Raw genomic sequence first — 5,623 nt, 5'->3', positions numbered from 1 at the left:
GACCCCATAACAAAAACCCCTCCAAAAAAAAAAAAAAAAAAAAAAAGATAATCATTGTGATTTCTCCCAGAAAATGTCTTTATTGCCTCCCATCCTCCATCTGCTGCTGTCCAGGACTCTTCTTCTTTTCTCATTGGAGTTATAAATCTGTGGTTTGGCTATGATTCTCAGTTAATCCAGCATTAACAAGTTCTTTCTGCATACCCCAACTCAAGATATGCAGGGATTTTTTCAAGTCTATTCATCACAAGTGGAAACAGGATGACACATGACAGTTAGCTCAGGCCTTGCTTTATCTAAATACCCCATGCAGTCTTTTCTGGTCTGTAAGGGTCACAGTTGAGGTGGGCTATATTTTGGTAATCCCTAGAGTTGTGTTGTGCTCATAGATACCTGACCACCCATTATGACAATCTTCCTCACAGTTTATAAAATGGAAGAAGGCACAAAACTTCACAGCTTGTGCTTCTATTTCAGTTATATATTGTTTTCATACCTTCCATCCTCCTACAGCCAGCTTCTAGGGGCAAGATCAAACAGAGTGACTGCAGCAAGGTTTTGAGTCAATTAAATAATGTCTTTCTTTTCCCATTTTATCCATTTTTATTTCAGTTTTGCTATAGAGTATTTGTGAAGAAGAAGAGAGAGAATGTGAGAATTCTCTCCTAGGGGATGGCCATGCTACTATCCCCTCTCCTCCAGTCACCACTTGGAATTCCGGGTATGCACACACGTTTCCAGTGTGATTTTCAAGCCACTGAGTCCAGGACTTGAACTGTGTAGCTGGCCATGTGGGATCTAGTACCCCAACCTCCATACTACATCGTAGGGCCTTCCCGGTTTTCATTGTTTCAACTTCATTCAACAAGAACACAAAGGCTTTCCTCTTGCCTCTGAGATAAGAACTTCTCTTACACCATGACTTATAAGTTCCATTTATTATAATTTACAATCAAACATTTAAGATATCCAAGTTTGACTCCTGTTATACAAAGACAAAATTTGCAACTTAGAATACCATTTTCTTTCTCAACTAATACTGTTTTTTATTACACTTGTCTCCCTAACAACAAAAGCACTTTTGCAACTTAGGCCTGAATAGTGACTTTGATTTCTCTGAGTGACCCAGGTTCTCCAGAAATAGTGGAATCACAAAGAAAAAAGACAAATGAGATACGAAAAACAAGATAGATATTTTAAGTAATATATATGTGTATTTTAAAAGTATTCATCATACTGGACTTGAAACTTCTTAGCAATAGTGGCCGTGACAAATTCACTTTGGTATTGACTGAAGTATGTGTAGTAGGCCCTTAATTAGCATTTGGGTCAACATGTGAATTCAATAAATATGTTCTTAATCAAATCCATGCCCCAATCTTAATAAAGTCTGAATGTAGAAAGAAGGTGCTTCTTAATTAAATGCTGTGGTGCCTTAGACAAATAGAACAAAAAGGCTGAATTCTCATTTCCTCTTTTTGAGCTGAAACCTCCATCTCCTGTGCTGAGACATTTGAGCTCCTGGTTCTTGGGCCTTCAAGCTCCAAGACTTACACTAGAACTTTGAGAGTGAACACTGTTAGCTCCCCTGGTTCTCGGGCCGTCATATGTGGACTGAATTCTACCACTGGTTTTCTTGGATCTCCAGCATACAGATGGTAGATTGTGGGACTTCACGTTCTTTGTAATCAGTGGAGCAATTCCCATAATAAAGCCCATATTCAGTCTATATATCCTATTGGTTTTATTTTTTTATTTTCTGGAGAAATGTGACTAGCACACACTCCTACTACCTAACACTTGTTGTTTCCAGAGAATGAGCAAAGCTGTAAATTTGAACAGAACTCAAAAATACAACTATTTGTTCTGCCTCCAATCTTAGTAGATCTCCAAGCAAACCAGGCTTTTGCAGGAGAAGGGTTATATTCTAGACAGTGCTAACAAGCTTCCCTTTTCTTTTTTTCAAATACACCAAGATTCTTTCTATGTAAGAAGATTTATAGCTGAAAATTTTTGCATAGCTAGTTGCTAGTTTTCTATAGGTCTTCTCTCAAATGTTACATCCTTCCAAATCCTTCCCTAAACACCTGATGCATTATAATCCTATCATCCTGTAGCCCTGACCTCATCACTGTGTCACATCACCCATTTTTACTCTTTGTACATGTAATAATTTTCATGTACCTGTTACTTGTTTGCTGTGTTTCAACCCTTCCTGACCTGTACACATGTCATTCACTAGCCATTTGACCTTGGCAATTACATAGTCTTGTGCCTAGATTTTTCATTCAGTAAAATGTTATAAAAAAATAGTATCTATATCACTGGGTTGCTTAAAATTACTTTTTTTACAGTTTGTTAGCAGCATGTTTGCTCCCAGAAAGAGGTAGATAGAGAGGAAAGGTGAGGAAGCACCCTCCCCCCATTGAGTGCGATCACACTGCAATCCTTTTTCCTCCATTTAGCTTTTCCTTTCAAGATTTTCTCCATTTACCTTTTCTTTTCAAGATTTTGGGTATGCATATGCATGCATCCACCATTGTTTTTCAAGCCACTGGGTCTAAGACTCAAACCAGATAGTCAGCCATCTGGAATCCAACTGCCTTAATCACCACACCATAGGCTGATGCACATAGGGTTGCTTAGAAAGCTTAAGTGAGACATTACATATAATATAATTAGGACAATATCTGGCATGTAGTAAAACTGAAAAACATCACCTATAACCACATAAAAGAATGAAAAGATAAAGCAACCAACTTTTATCTCCCAAATGTGTGTGTAGTAAATATTATATTATTTTTGGTACCTCAATCCAAATTCTTTTTTTTAATCTCAGCTTAGTGTCTGGTCTACACAAAAGAATAAAGAAAGAAAACTTGTAATTTTTTTCCTGCAGTTATAAGTTATATATATATATATATACACACACACACAGGAGAGGTTTTTTGTTTGTTTTTGTTTTTGTTTTTTTTTGTTTTTTGTTTGTTTTTGTTTTTTTTGTTTTTGGTTTTGGTTTTTTTTGCTATAGAGTGCATGTGCTCACCAGACAGACAGAAAGCAAGAAATCACCCCTAGGGGGGATGGCCACGCCATGATCCCTTCTCCTCCATTCTCCTTTCAGGATCTTGGGCACACACACACACATACACGTGCCCGGTGTGAGTTTTAAGCCACTGGGTCTGGGACTTGAACCGTGGTTGACTACATGGGAGTCCAGCAACATAGCCATTATGCCAACTGCTGGTCCTCAGTTATACAGGATTTTTGTCTGCAAAACACAGGGCTGGAGATCCAAGTCTTCACACATTCCTTCTCTAGCCCTCACACCTTTGTTGGCTTCAAATGTTCATGATTCTGTTATTGTCCATATATATTTTTTCCCTTTGTTGGGAGGTTTTTTATTCATTTATTTATTTATGTATTTATTTTACATTTTATCACTGTGTCTCATTATGGTATACCAAATGAGTTTGCCCATTATAAATACTCTGTCTATTGGTGTAGTCAAAGATACTACCATGCAAATTATTCTTCTCACAGGGCTTTCTATTTTAAGAAAAACAAGTTAATGGCAAGGTGGCTGATTTGATGGGAACTACAGTCTTTGTTTCAAGAGACTTTGTGATGAAGGCAGTTTTATTTGGTCCAGAGGTTTTGGATGCCTCTAACTAAAGCACACAGGTCCCAAACTGAACTGCTTGACAAACGTGAAAACAATTTTTGATAAACTGAAATGTAATTCTTTATCTAAAACTTAACACAAGCACTACACTGTCATCTTTATTCAATATATAAGTGCTCCAAAAGTATATAGATTTTTTTTTTGAGAGGTTTTCACTATAGGGCGTGTGCGGTCACCAGACAGACAGAGAGAGACATAGAGACAGAAAGCAAGAAATCACCCCCCAGGGGGGATGGTCACGCCGCAATCCCTTCTCCTCCATTCTCCTCTCGGGATCTTGGGCACGCACGCACACGCGCCCGGCGTGAGTTTTAAGCCACCGGGTCCGGGACACGAACCGCGGTCGACTACGTGGGAGTCCAGCGACATAGCCATTACGCTAACTGCTGGTTCCTGTAAAAGTATATAGATTTTGACCTGAGATTATTTTGAATATAATTTAAAAGTACAGCAAACTACTTGATTTGACATAATTCTGCATATCCTGAGAACTTGATGAAGATATATATTGTTTAATTGTAATGACAGACAAAAAAATTATAAATAATTATTTACAAAACATATTTATAATGCTGAATCTGTTTAACCGAACCAAGATCACAGGAACATCAATATTGTTCTAAATCTAAGACTTTAGACATCCTAGAATATAAACTAAAAAAAAAAGCTTCAAATTGTAATGAACGATTTTTTTTTTGCTAGAAGCAATAGACTAATATAATATATGAATAAAAAATATAAAGAATAGTTTCTTCTTTCAGTGTGGCTGCCAAAGCATGAAGCAAAGTTGAAAAGACAAAGGTTCCGATTAAAGCATTAAATAAAGAGGTTTATTATCAAGTTATTTTAAATTTAAACTAATTTATTCAAAATTCCAAAGCCTTTGTACACTGTTTTTTAATTCAACCCCATTAAGTCATCTTAAAGTCTAGAACAAAATGCTACGTAATATTATATCTAAATATTATTTTAATTCATCTGCTAAAACTCATCTATGTACTCACTTTTCGTCTCTTGTGGACATGTAGCTTAGACAGCCATCTTTCTTCTTGTCATTCCATTTATACTGACCCTACTTCTGAACCCTGTCATAGACAGCACCCAAGTCTGAGCACCATATCTCACTTGGAAACACAAATTGATTTGTGAAAAGACATGGAATACAGACATTTATAAACATCATATTCCATCTGTCTGACCAGGGTATTTGGGTCAAGAATAGGCAAAGGATCCAATCAAGATATTGAGGCTCCAGAACTTTTGACAGCTCTATTGGAATGGAGATTCTCTTTCCATTGGACTGAGTTTTGGAGCGAAGGGTAGAGGAAGCAGCCTACATTTGCTGAGGACTAGTTAACCTTCTGTCAGAAAAATTATCTGAGTGAAAAGCCAACACAGAAGAAAATGGAACCCCAAAATAAAGAAAGTCTGAATTCTGATGATTTTATCTGAGCTGCAGTACCTAGTCATGCCTCAAAAACTTCTGCCAAATTTTCAGTTGTAAATATAAACTAATTTTTTTCTTCAGCATTTTTGAGTTGGGTTTTATACTGCCTGAAATTTTAAGGTCTCTTGCCATATAGTTCTACTGCTTCTCCGGTATTTCAGATGTTCATGTCATAATATACAAGCAGATAAAAACAAAGATCAATGAATTATTTCAATCAAAAATAGATTGGAAATTTTGCTTGTTAATCCAGAGTATGGAGGAAACAAATACCATGGTTTACAGAGAAAACTACTGTCATCACTGTTACTTGTAATATTAATATAAATAAATAGTGGTTATATATAATTAAGCCATGCACCTGATATTCAAAGATAGGCTACCCATAAAGTGACCCTGAATAATTCAGCAAGTTTCAATTAAGCATTTCAATACTTTACAGATTATTTAAATGCACAGTTTATTTACCCATAATTCAGGTATATTTTCAA

This window comes from Tupaia chinensis, unplaced genomic scaffold (genome assembly GCF_000334495.1).
Source record: "Tupaia chinensis unplaced genomic scaffold, TupChi_1.0 Scaffold000380_1, whole genome shotgun sequence".
Lineage (NCBI taxonomy): Eukaryota > Metazoa > Chordata > Mammalia > Scandentia > Tupaiidae > Tupaia > Tupaia belangeri.
The sequence above is the reverse complement of the archived record's forward strand: the minus strand, read 5'-3'. Positions refer to the sequence as shown.